Below are 27,747 nucleotides of genomic sequence, written 5' to 3'. Positions count from 1 at the left end.
TGTTATTGTTTCCTGATTTTATTTAAATGTGGAAACAGGAAACAATAAAAATACATCCACAGCAACAATGTAACATATAAATCACGAAACAAATGCATGAAACTTTTAAAGCCACATGAAATCTGTCTGCAGGAGCACAGAAATATAGCTGTGTGGTGATTGCCTATAGATTTAGCGCAAAGAGCCCTCACTAAAAGGTAAAGAGACCCCTGACCATTAGGTCCAGTCGTGAGCGACTCTGGGGTTGCGGTGCTCATCTTGCTTTGTTGGCAGAGGGAGCCGGCATACAGACCGGGTCATGTGGCCTGCATGACTAAGCCGTTTCCGGCAAACCAGAGCAGCACACGGAAATGTCGTTTACCTTCCCGCTGGAGCGGTACCTATTTATCTACTTGCACTTTGATGTGCTAGGTTGACAGGAGCAGGGACCGAGCAACGGGAGGTCACCCCGTCGCAGAGATTCGAACTGCCGACCTTCTGATCGGCAAGTCCTAGGCTCTCTGGTTTAACCCACAGCGCCACCTGCGTCCGCTAGTCTGTCTTAAATCTCACTAGTCTGTCTTAAATCTGCTAGTATGTTGGGGAGGTGTATGTTTTAAAGAAAATGACCACATTTTCTGTCTGACTGCCCACCGCCCATTGCTTTACTATGAGTTTAACAAATCGTGTCCTCCTCCCAGAGAGCACACGTTGCGGTGAGATAATCAAGGCTGACCTCACTGCTGTTGTGGGTGGGAGCGATTGGATAGCCTCAACAATTGGTGGTCCCTCGGTTGCTGGGGTAATTCTGGCCAATGGGATCATTTCATGCATTAACCGAGGGACCTATATTTACCACTGAACGTTGTGTTGAGCTTCCTCTTTTCGCCTCGTGCATCAGATCACCCACCCACCCTCCCTATATTTAGGGTTCATTATGACCTTGCTATGTGGTCGTGCGTCATCTGTTCTTGGGACAGGGGCCTGGTAGGAATTTCCCCATTTGGCTGATTGGCTGGTGCCACTTGGTTTTTGCCTGCCGCATAGCAAATCATCACAATTTTGTAATGTTTGGAGGTTAGGCATTGGTTCAATGTGGAGTTGAGGGGAGGTTGTCACACCTGCCCCTCCAATGCGCGAAAGGGTATTCCGTTAAAGGAATCCAGGGGCTCACCTTGCTTTTATCCGATCCCCTTCTGGGGTTAGGGCCACGCCAGAGCCCCTGGGAGCATTTGAGGTGAGCTTGAGTCTGAACCTGGTCCAATGCCGGAGTCCCGGCATCAGGTGCAGCTAGTCGGGAATCAATGCCTAAGCAAACCACTCACAATCTGTAATCAATAAGGTTGTGGCTAAAATTATGCCAATAACCTTAAACTAAATTCCATGTCAATTGTGTCTTTACAGTATTTATTGGGGGAGGTCTTGGGATCTTAACACACAATAAAGGTAAAGATAAAGGGACCCCTGACCATTAGGTCCAGTCGTGACCAACTCTGGGGTTGCGGCGCTCATCTCTTTTTTAAAAAAATATTTTTTATTGCTTTTTAACATACATACATATCACAAACATACTTACACAGCCGCGGCACTCATCTCGCTTTATTGGCCAAGGGAGCCGGCGTACAGCTTCCAGGTCATGTGGCCAGCATGACTAAGCCGCTTATGGCAAACCAGAGCTGCACACAGAAATGCCGTTTACCTTCCCGCTGGAGCGGTACCTATTTATCTACTTGCACTTTGACGTGCTTTCAAACTGCTAGGTGGGCAGGAGCAGGGACCAAACAACGGGAGCTCACCCCGTCGCAGGGATTCGAACCGCCGACCTTCTGATCGGCAGGTCCTAGGCTCTCTGGTTTAACCCACAGCACCACCCGCATCCCTAACATACAATAGGCAACCACATATTCCTATCATAATGATAATAATGTGAGTAACTAGAGCTGCAGCTTAGCCTGCCCAGGTCCACCCGCCATGACAGGCACCTCACTTGTAAGCGCCTGCGCCATGCATAACTGCACCACAGCTTCTGTGCAGCGAAGCAAGTTCAAGGCGGTGACTACCTTCATTTAGTCAGCATGAAGGAATCTATGTACAACCATAGCCTGTTTATGCAGATCCTCATCAAGACAAAAATGGTGTCTTCACTGTGCTGTCTGTTGAACCTTAATGATAGAATCTAAGCTTCATGTAGGTATTGGTCATTTTAAGAGGCTGATGAACAGGGTTATTCACAGCTCCCCTGGGTGGGTTCTTAACACAGGCCTGAAGCAGAGCTTTTCTCTGGGCCATGAAAGGAAATGAAAGAGGGAGTTAGATGGCTGGTTTCTGCTGTTGGGACAGTGCACACTTACTGTAGTTCAGCATGCCTGTTTTCAGTACACAGCCATTTTAAAGAGATACGTTTTTAAGACATCTGATCCACAACATACCTGAGGCAGAATGGTAGCTTTCCATCTTGGGTTTCCAAAATATGAGATATTTGATTTTGGAAGTTATGCGCCACTCTTCCACAAATGATATATGTCTTTCCCATTTGTTTAGTATTTTCTCTAAAGTAGCAGTTGAGTTTTACAAGTCCTGGTGAGCCTCATGAGAAAAATTCTAATGAGCTCAGACTTCACTGTTGCCATAGTAACTAAGCAGAAGTTACTAAGGACTCTTGCTCCGTATTGCAACAAATATCCTGAAAAGCTAAAAGCCAATTAAATTATGTCTAATAAATATATTGCACAGTGAGCACACCTCACCTCACATTTCAGGTTTAAAAAAATGGTTTCCAATATTAAATTGTGGGGTTTTTTTGTTGCTATTACTATCACTGATATAAAATACATTAGCCTTTGAACACGTAGATGAGAGGTTTTCTTGAAGTAGGCAATATCTTATACTATTAATGGATGCATTTATTTAAGGAGTGCGCTAATGCATTTATTATGGAATGTGATACTATATTTATCGGTTTTGGCAGGGACTGTATCACTCTGAAGAATCTGAAGGTTTTATAAAAGAAAAGTGTAAGTCCAGAAGCTCATGGACAGAACAAATCACTTACGACACATTCAAATGCAATGAAACAATTGCCATTTGATGTCGAATGCTTCAGAAACTTGTAAATTCATATAAAGAAACACATAAAAATATCCCTGCAAGGTCCTACTTTGTCATAAGTGGATTTTACTGTGAATGACAAATGGAAGGATTCAGCATTGGTTTTGTTGTTGTTGAAGTTTGGGTCCATCTTTCAAAACTTTTTCTCATATTGGGAACCCATTTTCCATTTGTTGTTGTCATTTTCTTTTCCAAGAAGCAGAGTTTTTTTGAAAGGCCTTCAAATTAAAAGTCAGCTCCAATGAAATGAATGTGTGAGGCAAAGTATTGGATGTGGGGAATTGACTTAATGGGAGCTTGGGTATTCATACTTCATGTTGAACTGGGCCTAGTTGGGAATGGCGCCTTACCAGCCAACTACTCCTTGTAGTTGCTTCAACCAACTTACTCCACTAAAAAGGTGGGGAAACTGTGCTTGAGAGATCCAGATTGTGGGGAGCTCCAAAAAATTAATAATTATAATTTGGTCTATTTATTTTAGTTTTTTATTTTAATTGGAGTATTATGACTGGATATATTAATTGGATGTTTTTTTTATTGGAAAATCAATAAAAATGATTTAAAAAAGATGGTGAAACTGGCAGCAAGAGAATCTCACGTGGAGAGTGAGAAGAGGCCTTGCAGGCCTAGGTTTAGCTGGAAATACAGGTCCTGGTCATGAATTAAATTCACATTAATTGATTCAGGAAACATAAATCCCTAGAAATCCCAAGAATGCTGCATGGAAAGGCATTTTCCCTGTTCAGGAAAAGGCTTAACTTCAGCATGCTGACTGGGCTGCTGCTTATTGAGAGAGGTGGCAGCCCAGTCAGAGCTGTGTGGGAGCACTGGCAGAGTCAATCCGGCACTGCCACTGGTGCACCTATCCAGCCATGATCTTGCCACCACCTCACCCTCTCCCCTCCCAGTAAGCCGCAAGGACATTTCTGCCAGGAGGCTATTACTGCAGCTCTGCCCCACTGGGAGATCTGCTCCCGCCCTTCCATGCCCCTCCACCATTCTGTAGCAGGTATGGTGGGTTGGGAAGTAGACTGGTGGACTATTCATCTGCAATTTTTTTTAGCACTCTCAGGGAGACCTCTGGCTTTTTAACGAACCTCTGAGAACGTCTGGAAAAGCAAATGAGATGGGGATTTTAACAGTGTCACTAAGGTGCCTTTATATTAGCTATTAAGCCACCTAACAAACCTCTGCATTACATTTTTTTGCCCAGGCTCAGAGACCTCCATGTTCTGACATTGTGAAAACAGCAGTACAAGCATTCCCAGCACATGTGTGGGATGCTAAAACAATGCTTGGGGAAATTGGTAGTTAAGATGTGTGCATATTGGAAAATAAGTAGAGCTCTAGATCAAGCAGCAAGTCAAGGGACCTACAGCACATTACTGTCTCAACCCACACTCTGCTGTCTCCTTTGAAACAGTAATTTACTCAGAAAATGGGTATTAAAATTTACAACTTCTCTTAATGTGATATATAATGCTAGTCTCAAAACTATTCAAATTACAGTGCAACAAACCGCAGATCCCTGGACAGGAAAATATGCATTAAACTTGTAACACTTAAAAGGGAGAAAGTGTGTGTGTGTGTGTGTGTGTGTGTGTGTGTGTGTGTGTTGGTGGTGGGGAACTGTCCTATAATTGTCCTTATCCGTAATAACAATGTAGTGGAATCAATCCTAAAAGACTGTAATTTAAGGTTGCTAAAGAACATAGCACCTTCATTACAGCAAATTAGCAGTTATGGAGAATTAGATCTGGTCTTTCTCGTGAAAGGAACTCGTACTGAGTATTATTTGTGAGAGAGATGACTATCGTTTCAATGCAGAATTATTATATTACAGGGAAAATAGACAACCAACAATTAGGCTCCATATTGGAGAGGTGAAAATGAAGTGTCCCTCAATAATAGAAATAAGCAGCAGTTCCACTTAGGCTTTGACCATGAAAGAAGATAAAAGAAAAGAAAAAAGAGAAAATAATTATTGCAATCTTCCAGGCAGCATCAAGACTGAGGACCAAAAGTGAGTATAAAAATAATACTGTAGTACCTGACTTTGGGCACATCACACAGGCTTTTATTGTGAAATTGGGCTTTTATAGTGGAATGCTACTTCTGAAGAAAGTAGAAAATGCATATTTTCATTTTTCTAATGAAATGTCCTTATATTAATGGTGGGGGGCATGGCTGATACTGCTTTCCATGATTTTCATTAGGACCACATCCTCTCTTCCCAGATGCCATGGTCCTAACAAAAATGTTCTCCACAGTGGCACCTATTAACAATTTTAAAATACCGTATTTTTTGCTCTATAAGACGCACCAGGAGGAGGAAAACGAGAAAAAAATATTCTGAATCTCAGAAGCCAGAACAGCATGAGGGATTGCTGCGCAGTGAAAGCAGAGATCCCTCTTGCTGTTCTGCTTCTGTGATAGCTGTGCAGCCTGCATTCGCTCCATAAGACGCACACACATTTCCCCTTACTTTTTAGGAGGGAATAAGTGAGTCTTATAGAGCAAAAAATATGGTAACTACAGCACTTTGAGTGACATGTTTAATTCCAGGCCTAGTTCAGCCCATAGTTTTAAGTTTAGAAAATGCAGGTAAGGTCTGAAAACAAATTTCTGTGCAGAACCTCGAGTCCTGCTCTCAACAGGCCTACATCTCTATTTGGTGTGTGCCATAGTTTGCCTATTTCTCTGAAGTCTCTCAGCCTCACTCACCTCACAGAGTGTTTGTTGTGGGGGAGGAAGAGAAAGGAGAATGATAGCCGCTTTGAGACTCCTTTGGGTAGTGATAAAGCGGGATATCAAATCCAAACAACTCCTCCTCCTCCTCCTCCTCCTCCTCTCCTCCTCCTCCAATTCCTAGTCCTCCTTACTTACTCCTTTTACCACTACAGTAATAATAATAATAATAATAATAATAATAATAATAATTTTTATTTATATCCCGCCCTCCCCAGCTGAAGCCAGGCTCAGGGCGGCTAACAACACTAAAACAGTGCAACATTATAAAAACATTATAAAAATTAATTAAAATCAAAATTGATGGCAACCATAAACTAAAGTTTTGTAAAGATTGCCAAAGGAGGGAGTCAGGCTGCGCCCTGACCAAAGGCCTGGTGGAACAGCTCTGTCTTGCAGGCCCTGCGGAAAGATGTCAAGTCCTGCAGGGCCCTTGTCTCTTGTGACAGAGCGTTCCACCAGGTTGGAGCCGCAGCCGAAAAAGCCCTGGCTCTAGTTGAGGCCAGCCTAACCTCTCTGTGGCCTGGGACCTTCAAGATGTTTTTATTTGAAGACCGTAAGTTCCTCTGTGGGGCATACCAGGCGAGGCGGTCCCGTAGGTACGAGGGTCCTAGGCCGTATAGGGCTTTGAAGGTTAAAATCAGCACCTCAAACCTGATCCTGTACTCCACTGGGAGCCAGTGCAGCTGGTATAGCACCGGATGAATGTGATCTCGCAGCAAAGACCCCATAAGGAGTCTCGCTGCGGCATTCTGCACCCGCTAGAGTTTCTGGGTCAGTCTCAAGGGCAGCCCCACGTAGAGCGAGTTACAATAATCCAGTCTGGAGGTGACCGTTGCATGGATCACAGTGGCTAGGTCAGGGCGAGAGAAGTAAGGAGCCAACTGCTTAGCTTGGCGGAGATGAAAAAATGCCGCCTTTGTTATAGCTGCAATCTGCGCCTCCATGGAGAGGGAGGTATCAAAGATTACACCCAAACTTTTAACGGACGGTGCTGGCACTAATTGCACCCCCGCAAGAGATGGGAGTTGCCCCCTCAATCCCATATCGTCTCAGAGGACCTCTGTCTTCAAAGGATTTAACTTCAACCGGCTCCCACATAACCATCCAGCGACAGCTTCCAAGCATCTGATCAGTGTGTCTGGGGCCGAGTCAGGATGGCCATCCATCAACAGATAGAGTTGGGTGTCATCAGCATACTGATGGCAGCCCAGCCCAAAACTCCGGACAAGCTGGGCGAGGGGGCGCATAAAGATGTTAAAAAGCATTGGGGAGAGTATCGCACCCTGGGGCACTCCACACACCAAGGAGTGGCGGGATGACAATTCCCCCCCAAGCGCCACCCTCTGTCCCCGACCAGAGAGAAACGCGCACAGCCATTGAAGGACTGTGCCCTGGATCCCCATGTCGGCAAGGCGGTGGTCCAGGAGTTCGTGATCGACCATGTCGAAGGCTGCTGACAGGTCTAGAAGAATCAGCAGCCCCGACCCGCCTTGATCCAGCTCCCTGCGGCGATCATCTGTTAGGGCGACCAGAGCTGTCTCGGTCCCATGACCAGCGCGGAAGCCGGACTGGAATGGATCCAGACCCGATGTTTCATCCAGAAACCTACCAAGCTGTTCAGCAACCGCTCTCTCAATCATCTTACCCAGGAATGGAAGATTCGAAACCGAGCGGTAATTGGATAGATCTAAGGGATCTAATGATGTTTTCTTTAAAAGCGGTCGCAACACTGCCTACTTCAGTTCCCCTGGGAATGTCCCAGCGTGTGGCCTGCTTGATGTGTGGGGCCCGAAACAAACTGGGAGAGCCCTAGTGTCGCCATGGAAGACACCAGGTCCAGAGCCTGTGAGGAGGGAGTGGCATCAGCATGGATGTTGAAGTCCCCCAATACCAATAAGTTAGGGAACTCCAAGGCCCAGCCGGCCACCGCCTCCAGCAGGCCTGACAGGGTGGCTGCTGGTGCGCTAGGTGGCCGGTACACCAGCCAGACAGCCAAGCTCACCTCGGAGCCCCACATTAGGCCAACACATTCAATGCCGGGGATCAATGGCGATGGTAGAGCCCTGAAAGAACAATCTTCCCGGATTAATAATGCCACCCCTCCCCCCCCAGCCCACAGTCTGCGACTGGTGGAGGACGGAGAAACCCGGGGGTGCCATCTCTCATAAGATAACAGTATCCCCTTCGCGCACCCAGGTCTCCGTCACACAAGCCAGGTCGACCCCCTGCAAGATGAAGAAATCTTGCAGGGTGGCGGTTTTGTTGCCTATAGACCTGGCATTCCACAACACCAGTGACGGAGGTGAGTAATCCTTGCTCACCCTACCCTCGTCTCTCGGGATGGGGCGCATATTGGAAGGGGTACGAGCATATCTGTATCTCGATCCCCTTCGCCTATGACATCTGCCCCCACCACCATACCTCCCTCGCCCCTCCACAGTAGGAATCCCAAGCCTCATACTCGCCTCCAATTACAAAATATAAAAGCAAGCAAACAAAAAACAATTACACCAAAACAAAACCAATCCCCACCCCACTCAACAACCATCCCACCCCAACCCAAAATAAAACAAAACAAAATAAAAATACATGGATAAAAACCACCGTTTATGGTGGTACAACAAAGTAAAAAGTAAAAACACTTTTAAAACACTTAAAAAAAACACTTTTTAAAAAACACTTTAAAAAATATAAAAACATTTTAAACATTTGCTGCAGCAGCACCAGTGTCCTTAAAGTTGTGGCGGTGGTGGGCCCCGCTCCCCGGGCCTGGTGGAGAATGGAGAATGGGCTTGCAGGGGGAAGAGCCCTCCCCACAAACTCACGGCAGAGCGGCGGCAGCAATGTCCCGAGGCCTCCTTGGAGCCTTATATGCTGAGGTGGAGTATGGGGCCCGCCCCCAGGCCCAAGGTGGAGAATGGGCTTTCAGGGGGAGCGGTCCTCCCCACAAACTCACGGCAAAGTGGCAGCAGTAACAGTGGCATATTCTCCACCAGCCCTTCCACTGCCTCCAGGAGTCACTGTGGAACAGATCCAAGGGCATCTTTCCTCATTGTAAGGCATTCTGGGTGAAAGGAGAGTACCTGAACTTCCACTGAAGCTAAAAGCCCTGTTGAAATTTATTGATATCTAGCTGCAGTTGTGGTGTAAGTGCAGCCCAGCCACTTTGCCCAGAATGCCTTGCTCTGAAGAAGGACCCCCTTGGCCCTTCCACAGAGTGAGGCAGAGAGGAGATGGAGAGAGCAACAGGGAGCCTTGCCTTCTCTAATGGGAAGGCTGTCAGTCATGCCATGGGCAACAGGAGGGCTAGCAGATGAGCAACCTGGCCTGTAAATGAGGTGTTTGAGTGGAGGTACACCAATTACTTTTCCTATGCACCTATCACCTGAGACAGTTCTCGTTCTCCATTAAGACCATACTATCCCATCTAACTGTTGGTTTCTGCTTCCTTCACTGAGCAGCGAAGTGCTTGTCACAAGACAATGTTTACATTCAACAGTCAAGTGCTGTTGGGTTTTCTCACGGGAAAGGAGACTGGATGTGACGTACACTGGTTTCCTGTTTTTCACTGTTCTTTGCAGTTCAGCGTGATTCTCTCCGTGCTTTAGAGGAGAGAGGATGCCTTTCTCTGCTCCGGCAGAGGGAAAATGTTTTTCTGTAAATTACCAGCTTTGAAGTGTAAATAAAGTAATATAGAGCATGTTGGCACGTACTTTTCATCATTCCGCTGTGCACTGGACACTGCTTATCTCCAACATTTGGTTATGGGCCCAGAAAAACGCAGTGTTTTGAGAATGGACTCCAGAAGTCGGGCTCCTGGCAAAGGAACAAAGGAGCAAAGAATTGGAGTGCCGGCAAAGGATCGGAATGCAGAGGGCCGGATCGGACGATATCTCTGCGCGTCAAGATGATTTGATGAGGTATGTGCTATAGCTCCGGGCAGCCTGCCAGCTTCTAATTAATGGCTTTATGGCTGGACTTTGAACTTTTATAGCCGGTTTTGCCGTGGCACAGGCAAAAGGCTAGAAGGATAAATTTTTCCTATGCTGGGGGAAATCGAAAGTAAAGCAGCTGCAGCAGTGTCGCAGCATGAATTTAAGACAGCAGAGAGAACTTTCACTTTTGAACTTGCCTTTGGAATGTGGTCTGAAGCAGCTGCAGATAAGCAAAGCAGTTAAGCAGAAAGGCACAGGTTCACAGGCAGAGGCTGGAAATCGAAAGTACTTTTGAATTTGCTTTTGGAATGAAGCAGAAGCAGCTGTAAACAGACACAGCTTGTATGAAGCAGCCTGATTTAAAGCAGCAGAGATGACGCAGAAGGCTAATGCCAAAGTCATGATGGCTAGCTGCAGAAGGCTGGATGAGGCAAGTGGGGAATTTGATGCCAATCAGCCAAATGCTCAACTCACAGTAGCCAGTGATACTGCCATGATTCAGAATGGAGCAGACCGCCGGGGTGATAGCTGCATGGGCAAGGGGGAGTCTTCACAGACGTCATCCCATAGTGCAGTGGAACCACCAGATGGCGCCAAAGCTTTGAAGGCAGTGAAATGCTACTCGTGTGGACGTCTAGGCCATATGAAGAGGGAATGCAGATATCCCAGGGCCAAGACAGAGCAGCGCAGCGAAAGCTCATCGCGTGGAAAAGGCCGAGGCAAAGGCAAAGGTCCGGTGTCCAGGACAACGCAGCACAAGGCAATGGTCTCACGCTTCACTCCAAAGGTTGCAGAGGTCCAGAAGACGTCTAGATCTTTCTTCGTTGTTGATTCGGCTGCAACGCATCACATGTGCAACGATAAGCGACTGTTCGTGTCTTTTACACCGCAGGAAGGTGCGATTCACCAGGCGGATGACCACACAATTCCCAGTAAAGGCTACGGAACTGTTGTTCTTCACAGTTTGGACTTATCGATACAGGATGTGCTTTATGTGCCAGATGCCAAGCATAATCTGCTCAGCGTTGGACAGCTGAATGAGCGGAAAATTGACGTTTCCTTTAAGAACAAAAGGTGCATCATCACAAAGAAAAATGATTATGTATTGCATGCTGAATATGTTGATCGTTTGTATGTTTTGTATTTTGATGATGTTGTGCAGGATGACACTTGTTGCATTGCAGGTTCTAACAAAAGTTTGCATGCAGAATGTATTCATGATTTTCATCGAAAATTTGGTCATTTGCATTTTGAGGCAGTATCTGAAATGCCTGCCTTGGTTGAAGGTATGACTATTAAACCCTGCAGGTACCACATGAAGTGCAAGGCATGCGCAGCAAACAAGGTGAAAATGGCTGCGAAAGGTAAGGTGTCTAGTAGGCAAGCTACAGAACCATACCAGGTTGTTCATGCTGATTTGGTTGGACCACTAGCGCCCTCTTTGGGTGGAAACAGGTACTTCATGGTTCTCATTGATGCATTTTCCAGGTATATTTATGTGTACAATCTCAAGCAGAAATCAGAGGCTTTTCCAAGGTTCAAGGAATTCTGTGCTTGGTTGGGAAATGTGCATGGTAAGAAGGTAAAGACTCTTTTCAGTGATCGCGGGGGAGAATTCACTTCTCAGCAGTTTGAAGCTTTTCTGACTGAGAAAGGAATTCAACACGATTTGTCTAGTCCTCGCTCGCCATGGCAGAATGGACTTGCGGAACGAGCAAATCAGACATTGCTTCAAGGGTTAAAAACCTTGCTGCATGATGCCAATCTTCCAGAGAGTTATTGGGCCGAAGCTCTCTCATGTTTCACTTACAGTTATAATCGCAGGTTATCTTCAGCGATTGGTTGTACCCCCTATGAGAAGATGTTTGGCAAGAAGCCATACATCAAACACATGAAAATTTTTGGTTCTGACATGTGGGTTCACTCACCACAAAGCTCCAAGTTAGACAAGCGTGGATTGCATGGTATCTTTCTAGGTTATCAGAAAGGGTCTTACAGAATAATGATGACTGACTCTAAGGCAATTAAGCTCACAAGGAGTGTTGAGTACAATGCCAAGTGGGGGGAGAATGTGGGAATTTTCCAATGTTATCCTGATGACAGTGATGAGACTGAGGATAATCAAAAGCAACCACAACAACCCACACCCACTGATGAAGGTTCTGAGTCTGAGTCTGAAACTGAATCGGGTGATTCAGAGGATTTCAAGAGTGCGAAAGCCTCTATGCGACCCTCTGAAAGCTCTGATCAAGAATTGGAGGAACCATTGTTCACAATAGGTCACTTTTCTCCTAAGAAGGAAGAGGAGAGTGTTGAAGACTTAAGGCTAATTCATAGGTCACAGAGAGCGACAAAAGGCAGACCTCCAAAGAGATTTGCTGATGAGTTTGCTAAGATAGCAGTAACAGCTGTTAAAAGCTCCAAGAAGGTGTTTGAACCTTCAAGTTTCCAAGAAATCCAGGATTTGGATTCAAAGGAAGCTGAGCCATGGTTAAATGCCATGAAGGCTGAGCTTGATTCCTTGGAAAGGAACAAAACATGGGACCTTGTTCCAGTAGTTCCAGGAATGAAACTGCTTGGAAGCAAATGGGTCTTCAAAGCGAAGACAGATCAAAATGGCAAGATAGTCAGACACAAAGCCAGATTGGTAGCCAGAGGTTTTGCACAGGTACCAGGTGAAGACTATCACGAGACCTACTCACCCACCGTGAGGTATGAGAGCATTAGGCTTATGCTCAAGCTAGCTGCAGAAGAGAATCTACACATTAGTCACCATGATGTGAATACAGCTTTTCTGTACGGATCTCTAGATGAATCACTTTATATGCTTCCACCTGATGGCGTACAGGTAAAACAGGGATTTGTTTGTGCTCTGAAGAAGTCCCTTTATGGTCTCAAACAAAGTGCACGGTGTTGGCACACAAAACTCACTGAAGTATTGTTTTCTCTAGGTTTTAAGCAAGGGAAAGCTGATCCATGCGTATTTGTCAAAGAGGAGGGGCAAAAGAAACTGTATTGTTTGTTTTATGTTGATGATCTTTTATTCTTTTGGAAGGATGTCACAATGTACAATAATGCCCTAGCTCAACTGAAAGAGCACTTTGACATGAAAGATCTTGGTGAGGTAAACAACTACCTATCTCTGGAAATAGAGAGAGATCAAGATGGTAACATTCTAATACACCAGTCACGTAAAATTGCTGATGTGTTAAGCAAACTAAACCTGATGGATGCTAACCCTGTAGACACACCGATGACAACAGGTTATCAGGTAGATGACACTGGAGAAGCATTTTCTGATACTACACTGTACAGAAGTGTGCTAGGCAAGCTAAACTTCATTGCCAGATGTTCAAGACCAGACATTGCTGTTAGCTGTAATTTGCTAAGCAGACAAGTCAACAATCCTACTGTTAAGGATTGGAAAGCTCTGAAACGCATAGCGCGGTATTTGAAAGGCACTATGCATTACAGACTGAGATTTAACAATCAGAAGTCTGGTGGTCTTGAGATATTTGCAGATGCAAGTTTTGGAAGTGACACTACAGACAGGAAAAGTACGTCTGGAGTTTGCTATAAGTACAATCAGGGTCTGTTTGATTGGTCATGCAAGAAGCAAACAACAGTTAGCTTAAGTACTTGTGAAGCTGAACTGAATGCACTGTCTTATTCACTTAAGGATTGTGAATGGTTGTTACAATTGTGCAAAGACATGAAAATTCCTGTCAAATGTCCAATCCAGGTTTACCAGGACAACAAAGCATGTTTGGCTTTGCTGAATTCTGAAGGTTGTAAGCAAAGCACGAAGCACTTGCAATTAAAGTTGCAACGTGCTAGGGAACGTATTCAAAAGGGACTCGTAACGGTGTCCTATATGCCAGGTAATGAAATTCCTGCTGATGTATTGTCCAAGATTGTATCAAGGGATCAACACTGTACCTATGTGCAGAAGTTGGGTTTGTACTAATATTGTACGAACACGCTGCCCAGTGATGTTCACAGAAAGGGGGAGGATGTTGGTTTCTGCTTCCTTCACTGAGCAGCGAAGTGCTTGTCACAAGACAATGTTTACATTCAACAGTCAAGTGCTGTTGGGTTTTCTCACGGGAAAGGAGACTGGATGTGACGTACACTGGTTTCCTGTTTTTCACTGTTCTTTGCAGTTCAGCGTGATTCTCTCCGTGCTTTAGAGGAGAGAGGATGCCTTTCTCTGCTCCGGCAGAGGGAAAATGTTTTTCTGTAAATTACCAGCTTTGAAGTGTAAATAAAGTAATATAGAGCATGTTGGCACGTACTTTTCATCATTCCGCTGTGCACTGGACACTGCTTATCTCCAACACTAACAATGTGAAATGTTCCTGACTTCCTGACTTCTTTAGGCCCAATATATATGTACTCAACAGCAAGTTACATAAATGCTCCCCCCATTCATTCATGACTATGATTCACTGGATACTAAAATGTAGAATCAACCTAATCAATAAAATATAGCCTAATTCTTGACTTTGCTTCCTTTTTCATGCTGCATTTCAGTATACCATTTACACAGCCAGCCACCAAGGCTAGTGAAAGCTCTGCAAATATTAGATGCATAATTGATCATAGCTAAATATTTAATTTAGGCATCTGTTAAAATACCCCAGAAATATTCTCTCTCCAAAATGGTCCAGCTGCATTTGTCTAAACAGGCAATTCCTGAATGCCTATGGCATGACTTTGTGGCACAGTTTACACCAGGGATGGCTAAGCTTTGATACTTTGAGGTGTTACTGGAGTACAACTCCCATTTTCCCAAACTACTGACCATTCTGGCTGGGGCTTATGGCAATTAGAGTCTAATAACATGTGAAGTGTTGCAGGTTAGCCATCCTTGATCTACACACCATGGCAAGTTCAAGTGTGAAAGATACAGAAACTGCTGGAATAAAAACCTCTCTGGTATGTGTATTTTATTTTTGCCTACATCTACAATCTGAAGTGGGGAAAATGGCAAATCTTGATCAGCTCAGATGCAACTACTCTCCCACCCCACCAACAGCTTTTGGACACACATACTCTATTTCTCTGAAAGGAAGCATACCTGAAGAATTTGATTTTAGAGATTTTAATGTCATTCAACATTTTATTTTATTTTTGGGGATTAGCTGTCAGTTTGCATTTCTTAGTGGAGAAAGTATTGATCTGATGTGTAGAGATCTTTCCTATTCTAATGAATTCAAGAGAGTTCTGGAAGCCTCTTTATGTGAAAGAAACAAGCAGAGGGTTCATGATGTTTGGGTTATACCTTCAGAAAAACTGAGTACAGTGGTACCTCAGGTTAAGAACTTAATTCATTCTGGAGGTCAGTTCTTAACCTGAAACTGTTGTTAACCTGAGGTACCACTTTAGCTAATGGGGCCTCCTGCTGCTACCACGCAATTTCTGTTCTCATCCTGAAGCAAAGTTCTTAACCTGAGGTACCACTGGTTTAAACTGGTCCTGTTATCCCATCAGTCTAGATCATGCTGACTATAAATGTACAGCCAGAAGGAGCCTGGGTTTCACTTTCTCTTTCAATCTCTTTTCCTTCTGGTGTGGTGTTCTGTACATAGTTTGTTTAGTGTTAAGGTTCAGACTTACTATAAGTTATTGTAAGTTTAAGTTAAGTCTGCTGCAACGGGATTTCTTACGGACGGTACCAATCCTGAATGTATTGGATTTGTGACCATTATGCTCATTTGCCTTCAGTAGCAGCAAAGCTCTGCTGGATGAAATATAATTGCCTCTGGTCTATTTTGGGGGAATCCTGCAACGTGTTTAAGTTTTTACTCTGCTAACTATACATTGGAACCTGCTCTGGATCAATATTGAGTAGAATTCCATGACATTAGCAACTAGCAACTTACTGAGATCGGTCAGTCCGTACCCCTATTCATGCATTCCATATAATGCATGAGGGTTTAAAGGGGAAAGCAAAGCAGGCACTTTGGGTGTGCATGGTTCAGCTCCAACCATTCCGTGTTGAGTGGGGAGGTGTGAAGAGGGTGGCAAGCATGTTCAGCCGAGCACACTTGCAAGCCACATTTAGACTTCACTGCTCGAAACAAGAAAGTTGGGTTGTGGCAGGTGCACCCAGTGCATGCATGAGTGTTGGGCCTGGGGCCAGCAGAAGCACACCCCCTCCCCCTCCCCAGTCTGAAAGCCTTACATGTTATTCTGAATGCATTAATAAAAGCTGTGTTAAATAGCATTACAGGATTCAGTTGCTGGTTTGGGAAAGTGTGGTGATTAACGGGTATCTACTCTGCAAAGGTTGGGTTAGAATTCAGTCATAGGGCATCTTTAATATCAAAGATCAATGCAGAGCGATCTCTCCCAGGCACATAGTGTTCTCTTGTACGAGGTTGCAAGAAACAAAAAGTACAATAATTTGCTTTAAAACTATGGAGGCAGCTATTTCTACACCTCTTCCAAGACCGAAGCGAGAGCAAAATTGCATTAAGAATGTATTAGAGAGTCCTTTTAGTCACATCTGAGCCATTATCATCCTATTGCATGATTGCATTTGATGGGATGTGGCTGAAAGACTGGAGCTAATACCTTTTATATATATATAAAAAATAGCGTCCATTGAGTTACCACCAATGGATTCACTCATTTCTCTTGGAGAAAAACTACCTAGTCTGCAAAGAGAGCTTTCATAGATGCACCTTAATCTTTCATAGATGCACCCTTTCATAGATGCACCTTAATCTTGTTGCTTTTCTATTTAACCCTTTGATAAAAACTGCATCCATTTCAGCAAAATGAATGCCAATGAGGAATGATTAAGCCAAAGAGTTTGATGTGGGCGAAAGTTTCCACCTTCTTGAGGTTATTTATTTAAATGAAAAGGGAAGCCTGATGGCAAGTTAAATGATGCCTATTTCACTTTCAGGGAGAATATATATATATACAGTAGCTTCTTTTCAAACGGGATGTGCTTCAGATGCCCATGTAGCTTAATTTAACAGATATTTTTCTTGAGGAAACCAATTTGTTCAGAATTGATATAAGTGAGCAACAGGTTATAGGTTTGCTTCAAGGCTGTGTATTGTATGTATGTAGACATCCACCCGCTGACTACTAAGCACCTCAGCATGGATTTGAAAAATTAGCACATTTCTAGTGGAATAGCTGGGGAAAGTAATACCTTACAGGGGCACACAGTGCCAACTAATACTTCAAAGGACTTTTGCTGATAGCGACACCCCTCTGCAAACACATATGTTCTTCATGTCCATTAGTTCCTACATCCTCTTTTTTTTTTACAGCATTGTTGCGTGCCCCTTTCTTTTTGATTCTCTACCATTGTATGTATTTGCAGTTAGACAAGAGCATATCTAACATGGCCCTAGCAGTGTCTACTATCACATTTTCTGCTGATGCTGAACTACATTTCGGTTGAATTACAACTTGTGCAATTTATTCTGCAGAGTTTGGATTTCTGAGTCCAAGGGTATTGGTTGTTGTTGTTTTTTAATTGCAACAGACAAAGTGACAGTAAGTTTTCATGTTGTCATAAATGTTTATAAACGTTCTCAAGAGAACCCATTATTTCCTTTTCCTTCTGTTTTTCTCTAATCAGTTTCTTTTCATTCTTTTTTAAAAGATTGTGTAAGGCATTTGTGAACAGAAATGGAGTTTTAATTGCTTTGCATTTGCATTTATTTATTTCTACTGTTTGCAAAAGCAGAAATCTGGAAGAAGCACCAGCCCTGGTTTCCTGAAGATGTTGTTTAGTCATTTAGTCGTGTCCAACTCTTTGTGACCCCATTGACCAGGGCATGCCAGGCACTCCTGTCTTCCACTGCCTCCTGCAAATTGGTACTATCACTAGTTTTCTATGCACATCCAGGGACATGCAGGTGGAAACTTGTTAACCTGTTCATGTGTACACATGTAGGTCTTTTAGAAGATATAAATTCAACCCGAAGCGCTTTCCATTCTGCAGGTCATAGAAGTTAGTCATCTGCTCATCTTTGTGTACTGAAGTTTGGGGTGGGCGCAGGGGGCTACCTAATTTTCACTTGCTGAAACAATGTACAAACTGAAAAATTGCCATTTGCATTTCTCTGAATTCAGCTAAGTCATGTATATAAAAATGCACATATTAGGGTAAAGAGTGCATAAAAATGCATAGATTCATTAAAATGAATTAAATTAGGGGGCATCACTTTGCAAAAATGTATATATTAGTAAAAATTGCATGCAAATATGTGTCAGGATAAAATCACTGATGAATTCTCCTGAGGACTTTTAAAAAATTGCAAACTATGTGGAAAGCTGCATAACTGAACTTAAGATCGGAAAAATGAGAAATAGGGAAAACCTGAAATTGACAGATTTATCCACCTGGAACTGAAAATACAACTGGATTTGGGAATTGTACTGAGATGATCCATTCTGAATACTCAAGCATAAGTTTGATTTATCTTTTGACAGATCTATACTTTATTTACATACAGTGGTACCTCGGGTTACATACGCTTCAGGTTACATACGCTTCAGGTTACATACGCTTCAGGTTACAGACTCCGCTAACCCAGAAATAGTGCTTCAGGTTAAGAACTTTGCTTCAGGATGAGAACAAAAATCGTGCTCTGGCGGCACAGCAGCAGCAGTAGGCCCCATTAGCTAAAGTGGTGCTTCAGGTTAAGAACAATTTCAGGTTGAGTACGGACCTCCGGAACGAATTAAGTACTTAACCCGAGGTACAACTGTATAAAAAAGGTCAAATCAAAAGAAGCCTTATGTTAAGCACTTGTGCAAAAGTAACAAGTGGCTTTACACAGAAGGCAATTTGAGAAAAAGAGGGGGCATAAAATAATGTTTAAGATTAAACTGGACTGTAAATAAAACTGAAGCAAGCTAATATTGCTTTTTTGTTTCATTTTGTCCAAAGTTAATGAGCTAGGATCCAGATTCATTGCCTATCAACCCAGTACTGCCGGTTCTGACTAGCTGTGCCTCTTTAGGCTACATCTGTCCAAAAACCTGTTACAGGAGATGGACCTGAGAAAACTCTTTAGTTTGTCAGCTGGCTTTCCTCCTTCCCACTTGGGAAAACAACATTTCAATTTGGAAAACACCAATATGGGTGCCACAGTTCCCTGAGATACAGTACAAGATGACCAGTTAGTGGGTGTTTTCAATAGTGGGCACCCTAACTCTGGAATGCCCTCCAACATTGATGGAGTTTTGATGCCAGGGGAAAGCATGGCTCTTCACCAAAGTGTTTGATTAGAGCGATGTTCTTTGCCTTGCTGCCGTAGGTATGTTGTTAGGACATTGTGTTTAATGCTGTTTCTTGCTCTGAGATTGTGTAAATGGTGAAGAGCAGGTTACAGATAGAATTAAATAAAGCAAACAAATCTATGTCTACTGAAATCAGTAGCAGTTAGAGATAGCTGCCAGGTTCTCTGTGCTCAGACTTGCAAATATACTTTCAAGACTTGGAAAGCCCACCTGAAAAAAAAAGCAAACTTTAGACACCCCCCCCCCCCCAATTCATAGCTACCAAGTCAGATCATTGTTTCATCTTGCTCGGTATGGTCTACACTGATTTGGAGTACCTCTCCACAGTCTTAGATAGGAGACTTTCCAGACCAGCTTGAAGATACTTGGCACTTTTTGCATGTTATGGCTGTACCACAGCTCTTCCCTAATTCAACTCAATGCTTGCCAAGCCATAGGAGACCTTGGGAGAACTACATCTCCCATAGACCACTGCCACTGCCATTGTTGCACAGTAGAGCAACAGAGACAGAAATCCTCCTGACTTCTTCCCATGGGCATCTTCAGTGGCTCTTGATGCCACTAGACTTCAAAATAAAGGAAGGGGAGAGGAGTTATTGAGCCAAGGGTGGTGGCTGTCTTTTGGGAGCAAGTGTGGGTGTCCAAGATGGCTAATTTTTTGAGCCTGGACCAAACATCTTTCCCCTTTTTTCCATCACATCCCCCATCACTTCCAAATTAATCCAAGGTGAGCCCTGGAGAACTCTCAAGTGGTAATGCATGGAGGCTGAGACTTATATCCAACCGCAACATGTTTGGTCATTTTGCGTAAGAGTTGAGATACATGATTTCTAATGAGGCCTTTGGGAATGTAACTACCTTTTCAAATGGCAGCGACATCTTTTTCACACATCTCCAAACCCTAGATCTCTTCTTCTGTTTAGAATACATTCCTTTTCAGATGAACTGTCATCACACCAGCATCAAGTATGAATTCCAACCATCTCAGCTAAGGAGGTGTAGTTTAGATTCTTTAACAAAAGCCACGGCAGGTTTCTGTGTGGGATGGCTCAATCGCATAGGAGCACAAAACACAAAAGGACCACATGTGGCAAGGCCACTCAAACATCATAAAGCCCTTTCTCTTTCCCGAGGTTCACATCGCATCATAAAAATGTGCTGTGCAATCTTTTAAACAATGTTTGTACATGCATGGGTGCTCCCTGAAGGATTTGGAAAGGTTTTCTAAGCTTTTGCATCTGCATAAAGTTCTTTCAGATTTTTAAGGCCTGAAGGGAGCCATTACAAGCTGCTTTCCGCTGTCACTATGCTTCTGAGAGAAGCAACATTTACTAGTTACAACAAAGAGGCACATGACATAATGACTTACCTGTGGGGCACTTTTAGGCTTCTTTTTGGTTGCAACTATTATTTTGGCATCCTTTCATATCATGCCATTAGAAAGGGGTTGGCTCCATGTTTGTTGTTGTTGTTTTTTGTGAGGATGGGGCTTGGGGGAAGCATCTACCACAAGCCCTCCTTTCTCAGCGTATCTGTGGCTGGTCCTCAGCCTCATCATTTTTACCAACTGCTTGATTTCCAAAAAGAGGCAGGGCACCATTGTTGCTTCCTTTGCTCACCCTTTCTGGGCCAGGGCAAGATATAGGTGAACAAGAAGGCCCATCCTTATTCCCTCACAGAGGTGCAGTTCTCAGAATTCCTTAGGAAGAGGGATTGATTGTTAAACCACTCTGAAAATTGAAGCTCTGTGAGGGGAATAGCAGCTCTCCTAATAACTCTCAGCAAAGTACAGATTCTAGGATTATGTGGGGGAATACTGTTTAAAGTGATATATTACTGTTTTAAATATAGAGTGCAGATGGGCCATGCTCAATGTAACTCAGCTTACTAGATTGCACAATGACTGAATAAATAGTGGTGTTTAAAGCTCCCAAATTAGTTCAGAACTGAATGTTGGAAGGTGAACTTCCAGCTTACAGTTCGCACTCTTAAACTTTATGCTCTATCAGGATTTTCTATAGCTGTTTCAGTTCATATCCTGCAAACAGGTCCAAAGATTCCCACCTGAGATCCAAACTGCCCAGATGGAGGTCTGCTTGTGCATTTGTGATGGGATCTATTTTGGAAAGCCAGGTTCCAGACAAGGAATTGGTACGTGATTTGCAGTGTTGTAGATGCAAGTTCAAACCTGAAAGGACCTTTTTTTTGCTTGCTTGCTTGCTTGTTTGTTCTGTACCTAGAATATTCACTCCTGTGCCATCTCTAAAGATTTTACGTCAATGATTTAATTATGAAGTTCTGTTGATAATAAACAAGCCTGAAAGGAATCTTGTTCACTGGGTCTATTTTAGTCGCTAATAAGGTAAGCAGAGGAGACACAGAAGACACACAATAAGTCAATCTGTTGAATGAGCTTGGGCTATTTTTAGTGTGGTGCCTGACATCTCCCTTCCTGACCTTACCTGACTGATTGAAATTATAAATCATGGTGTACACAGTCCTTTTAACTGGAATGCATAGATTTCTTCTTTTTAATTTTAAAAACTGCATTGCACTTTCCCACCCAAGGTGGCTAACTGTCATTAAAATGTAGTAAATAAAATCGAAACCTATGGCACACCTGTCTCTAATCACACTTACAAAGCAGGATGTCTGCAATGTATCTAGGTGACTTTTAAACACCTAAAACAAGAGACATCTAGCTCAGCACCTTTTGCAGTGGCACACTGACTGGGTATTATGAAACATTAATATTTCATTTTTCTGTTATGATGCTTTGAAACTGGCGCACAAAAAAATCTAAGCCCCAATTAATTCATTCTCTCTCTCTCTCTCTCTCTCTCTCTCTCCCCCTCCCTCCCTCCCTCTCCCTCTCTCTCCTCTTTGCTCATCCCAATTTCTAATTTTCCTTGTAAGTTTTCAACCACACCACTCTAAAAGCCAAGCAATCAGGTCACTTTTTCAGCAACTACAGGGAAGCAAATCACAAAAAAGCAGAACCATATCTCTCAGATCCCACAAATCCATTCTGACCCATTTGTGAGACCAGATGGGGGTGACCTTCAGCCCCCCAGATGTTTCTGGACAACACCCATCATCTCTGACTATTATCCTGTGACAAATCAGAGTTGGTCCAGCAAGATCTGAAGAGTTGCAGGTTTTCCACCCCTGCCCTGGACCCCTTCTTTGCTTAACCCTTCTCTTTCTTTCTCCCAAATTTACCTGATAGTAGGGCAGAAGCAGTAGTAAACTCTCTGCCTCTGTTTTTCTGCATGCCCCTCGAAAGTCTGGCCATTGATTTATAGAGCCAGCCCCATAGTTGCTATGGAGACTATGAAGTCCTGGTCTGACACTGTGGTGGTAGCTGTGACCACTAGGAATAATTCATACCTGTTGAATTTCAGGTGCTTGTTGAATATCTTTCTATTTCAGTTAACATTTTAAGGGCATTTTCTGCCTTTATGGTTAATTTTAATTGATTTTATCCCACTGTGTACTTTTTGTAAATGATATGTACACCACTTAGAAACTTTGGTGATGAAGCTGTATAGGAAGTGCTGAAATAAACAAAGAAGGCAGTTGACTATCAGTCAGAGCAGAAACCTCCAATATGCATCATTAGGCTAAACTGGACCAGAATTCCAACCTCCTCAAACTAATGCATGGTTAGCACGCAGTATAGAAATCTTAATCGGGGTGGATGCAGTCTTGCTAATACAATATACAAGTATATTGTGTATCTATCACATCTTCCGTTTGCAGGAGAGGTTGCAGTGGAGAGAGAGAGGCAGTGGCATCACAACGGGATGGGCGGGGGGCAGTGTGCCCCAGGTTCCATGTCTGCGGGGGTGACAAGAAGTAACCTTGCGGGGGCTCGCAGCGGCATGAACAGCCATCCCACTGCCGCAGCCGCATGTGGAGGATCCTCCATTCGCAGCTAAAGCCGCAAGCAAAGGATCCCGGCACCGGCTGCAAACCGCTAACTACAGTGCATGTGTGGCATCGCATGCATGCGCTGTACGTAGCGACGTTGCACATGTGCTGTATAGCGTTTGCCGCCGGTGCCGCTCCAGCACTGTACGGATAATAAAATAATAATAATAATAATAATTTATTATTTGTACCCCGCCCATCTGGCTGGGTTTCCCCAGCCACTCTGGGCGGCTTCCATAGAAACCAAAAATACACTAAAATATCACAGATTAAAAACTTCCCTGAACAGGGCTGCCTTAAGATGTCTTCTGAATGTCAGGTAGTTATTTATCGCTTTGACATCTGATGGGAGGGCGTTCCACAGGGCAGGTGCCACTGCCGAGAAGGCCTTCTGCCTGGTACCCTGTAGCTTTGCTTCTCACAATGAGGGAACTGCCAGAAGGCCCTCGGCGCTGGACCTCAGCGTCCGGGCAGAACGATGGGGGTGGAGACGCTCCTTCAGGTATACTGGGCCGAGGCCATTTAGGGCTTTAAAGGTCAACACCAGCACTTTGAATTGCGCTCGGAAACGTACTGGGAGCCAATGTTCCATGGATGGTCTGGGATCCCTCCGTCGCCGCTACAGCCGTGAGCAGAGGATCCTGGCTCCGTCCGTACGGTGCTGGAGTGGTGCCGGTGGCAAACCACTATACAGCGCATGTGTGGCATCGCTATGTACGACGTATGCGTCGTACATAGTGATGACGCACATGCGCCCTACATAGTGACGGCCACCCTGGGTGTCACGACGCCTTCCTTTGCCCCTGGAGAGAGGCATGGCACTGTGATTTAAAGACAGGTGATTTGTATTATACACACAGAGAACATTTCTTCTCCTTCCCTGCAGTCACAACCCCATTGGATCAGCTACAGTGATGACTGTCACACCAGAGCTAATATATTTCAAGGCTGTGCACACCATGCAGACCCTAGGATATCATCTTTGCAAAAAAATTAAAACCCACTAATATCATCTATTTCCGTAAACATTCCTTTGCTCGTAAGAGTCACGAAAACCTACTAGATAAATAGATCGACACACACACATCCCTCCCCCAGTATTTCCAGAAACATATTTACTCTCATCTCAACAGGGTGCATATATCCTTTTAGAGCAGGAGCAGCTGTGACATCTACACTACATGTTTCAAAGAGCAGTGCTGTAGGCAATCCAGATGATACTCAGTAGGTTCACAAAAATAAACCTTGCATACCAAGAGACCTTCATGGTAAAAAAAGAAGAAGAGTCCTTTATTTTATGGGCTGATAAAAGAGGGGGGTGGGGACACAATCGCAAAGCCATGATTTGACCGGCCCTCAAATTCTATCGACTAGAACCTATGTGAACCTTACTGTAAATCAGTCTTTTCATACATTGCGGATCAAAAGAACTATACTCTAAAACATCCCATTAGTTTCATTTCCTGGTGTACTCCACAGATTCGCCATTCTGATGCACTGTGCATTGAGGCACAATAAATGGTCAGTTCACCCCAATAGCAAAATCACAACTGGTGGAACTGGTGGTTGGAGCAGAGATCAGTGGAGTGGTTCGGACTGATGTGAATTGACACCCTAGTTTGGGATCGAGTGATGGGATTAAGATTTGAGCTGTCATTTGGCTGTGTTCAGGCATCTTTGGATCAGACTTTACCTTTAGCTGTAAAAATATTGACAACATGGAGAAGAATTTTTTTTTTACTAACCAGTATAAACATATTCTGATATTTTTTTAAAAAATGTTGAAAGTTGCAGTGACATTTCTGTAACAACTGAAAAGCCAGTGCCCAAGGAAACAATGGTTAGTGGAGATGTGGAATGGAAGTGCTGGACTGGAGAACATCTAAACACAAGGCCTAAAGACAGGAGGACCTAGGTACAATAAGGTAGGAACATGAGAGCCCTGCAGAATCAGCTCAAAGTACCACCTAATCAAGAATCCCATTTCCGATAGTGGCCAACCTTGAGGAAGCCCACCTGCTGGTCTCAGCAGGCCCTTCACCTGCTATTGCTTCTTGCAGGTGGTACAGAGAGACATGCTGCCTCTAAACTTGTAAGTCATTATAACTGTCTTAACTAGCAGGATACTTAACCTCAGTCACTGAGATTCTCTGATGAGGCATGTCTGGTGGTTCAGTTGGCCTTCACTGGGGACCAAGCCTTTGGTGTGACAGGTCCTGTCCTATGGAACTCCTTGCTAGTAGAGGTTGGGCATGTGTCTTGAAAATTATATTGCTTAGACAAGCCTTTGCAATGTGAATTTTCTTTTTTTTAAAAACCCACTAAATTGTTATTTATTGATGTTCTATTGGTGTTTTTTATGATGTTTTTATGGATGCTTTTGCTGATTTTATTCTTATATGTTGCATACCACCTTAATATATATATTTTAAGAAGGTGAGGGTAATAAATAAACAAACTAGTAGCAATTGATTGTCCTACACTTCATGAGTTTGTCCAACCAGCTTTTAAAGTCATTTAGCTAGTGTTTACTACCACCACGTCTTGCAGCATCGAACTCCACAAATTAAAGATGCGTTGTATGCTTGTATTTCCTTTTGTCTGCCCTGAACTGCTTATCAATCAATTTCATCGGATGTTCTTGAGTTCTAGTCATTAGCAAGACAATGAATAATTTTATAAATCTATAGCATGGCCCTCCATTAGTCACCTTTCTGAGCGTAAACTGAAAAGCCCCAGGCATTGTAGCCAAATTCCCATGTGGGTTTTGAATTTACAAGTTGACAACACTGGGCTCTGGGCACCAATCAGATATGACCCAGGAGCCAGGAAAAATAGGAGCCTTGAGACAAGCGAATAATCAAGATCAAAGGAGAAGTCAGAACCAAAGAACAATTCAGTAATTGAGAAGAAAGCCAGAAGTCAGGTCTGAGTTACAATAGCTCAGTCGGTAGAGCACGAGACTGTTAATCTCAGGGTTGTGGGTTTCAGCCCCACATTGGGCAAAAGATTCTCACATTGCAGTGGGATGAGCTAGATGATCCACATGCTCCCTTCCAACTTTACAATTATATGATTCTAGGAGCCAGGCTTAAGGAGCAAGCCAAGTCCAAAGAACAAGGCTGCAAGCAGGGGCGTCTTACCCATAGAGGCTAGTGGTGCCAGGGCGCCAAGTTCTGGAGGGCGCCAGGGAAGAGGCGGAGGCTGGATACGGCGCCCCCTGGCATCAGCTCGCAGTCCTCGCCCACCTCCTCCATGCCGTGCCAAAGCAGCGCCGTGCCCGGAGCCTCCACCTCCTGTGGCCACCATGACACAAAGTGGCCAGCTGAGCCGGGAGCCGGCACGTCCAGCCTCCGCCTCTTCCTCGCTGGAGGAGCTGCCCTCCAGCCACTGCCCACCTCCTCCAGCCCCACAAAGCTGGGCGTGTTGCCGGCAGTGCGGTCCTCCCTAAAAAAGTAGACAACTCAAGGAAACGGGGGTGGGGTGTATTCTTAAGATGGCCCTGGCTGCAAGGCTGTGATAAGGCTTCATAGAACCACAGGAAGCTGCTTTCTGCTGAGTTGAACATCTACTATAGTACTGTTTGCCATATTTTGAAGAGCAAAAAAGAGGACACATTTGCCAGCTTCTACTTTTAACCGTGGATTGCTATGATTACCCATAAAAAAGAGGACATATGGCAACCCTCCAGGCAAGCTCTCGTGTCACTGTTGACAATAGGCAGGGTTCTCTCCCAGCCTTACCTGGAGATGCCAGAGATTGAACATGGGACCTCCTGCCTGCACTGAGCAATGGACCTTCCTTGCTACTCAAGCAAGGCTTAACTGGGAAAGAAAGTCCTCCTTCCAGAATAATTCAATGGTTAACTTGGGCATGTGGAGACCATCCACGGTCCGTAGGTAGCTGCCCCATGCAGTTCAGTGACTCACCACATGGGGCAGCTGTCCATAACTTCCAACAGCTCCTGCTACCAGCTAGGTTCTTGGGCTGCATGCTTCTAGTTCAAGTAAGTTAGGACTGAGAAAAGATATAAACCCATCGGCTCTTATAATGAATATGAACTCAGAATGCAATGAAGTTTCTTTAATCCTTCCCTTCTGAACAAGGAGCGAATGGTTTGTCAAGGAAATAAACAACTATCTGACTTTTAGAATACATCTGAAGGCAGCCCTGTTTAGGGAGGTTTTTAACATTTGATGTTTTATTCTGTTTTTAATCTGTTGGGAGCCGCCCAGAGTGACTGGGGAAACCCAGCCAGATTGGCAGGGTATGTATGCATGCATGTATGCATGCATGTATGTATGTATAAATAAATAAATATTATTACTGATGGACAGGATGTAGGGTTGCCATACGTCCGGATTTTCCTGGACATATCCGGAATACCTGTCAGTAGCATTGTCCCAGTGGAAATTGGTCAAATGTCCAAGAAAATCAAGATGTCACCAGTGCCATTTTTGCCATTTTCCCATAAAACAATAGCTCAAAAAGGGCATTATTATTTTTTAGATTTTGCCCAAAATGCTCAGCAACTTTGCCCTCCGCCCGCCCCCCCCCCCAAAAAAAAGAGCTCAACAGCTTCTTCTGGATTTTCACTGCTGGAAATATGGCAACCCTTTGCTTCTGAGATTGTCTGAGGGGAAGTGGAAATGACCCCGATGTCAGTCCCAGAATAGTTGCTCCTTTGCATGCCTGGGCAGGACAGAAGCAATCCATTTGTGCTTTCTGAAAGCTGAGCGCTTCAGCATTGCGGATAAGGAAGGTG

Source organism: Podarcis gaigeae (assembly GCF_964106915.1).
Source record: "Podarcis gaigeae genome assembly, chromosome: 2".
Lineage (NCBI taxonomy): Eukaryota > Metazoa > Chordata > Lepidosauria > Squamata > Lacertidae > Podarcis > Podarcis gaigeae.
Note: the sequence above shows the minus strand (reverse complement) of the source record.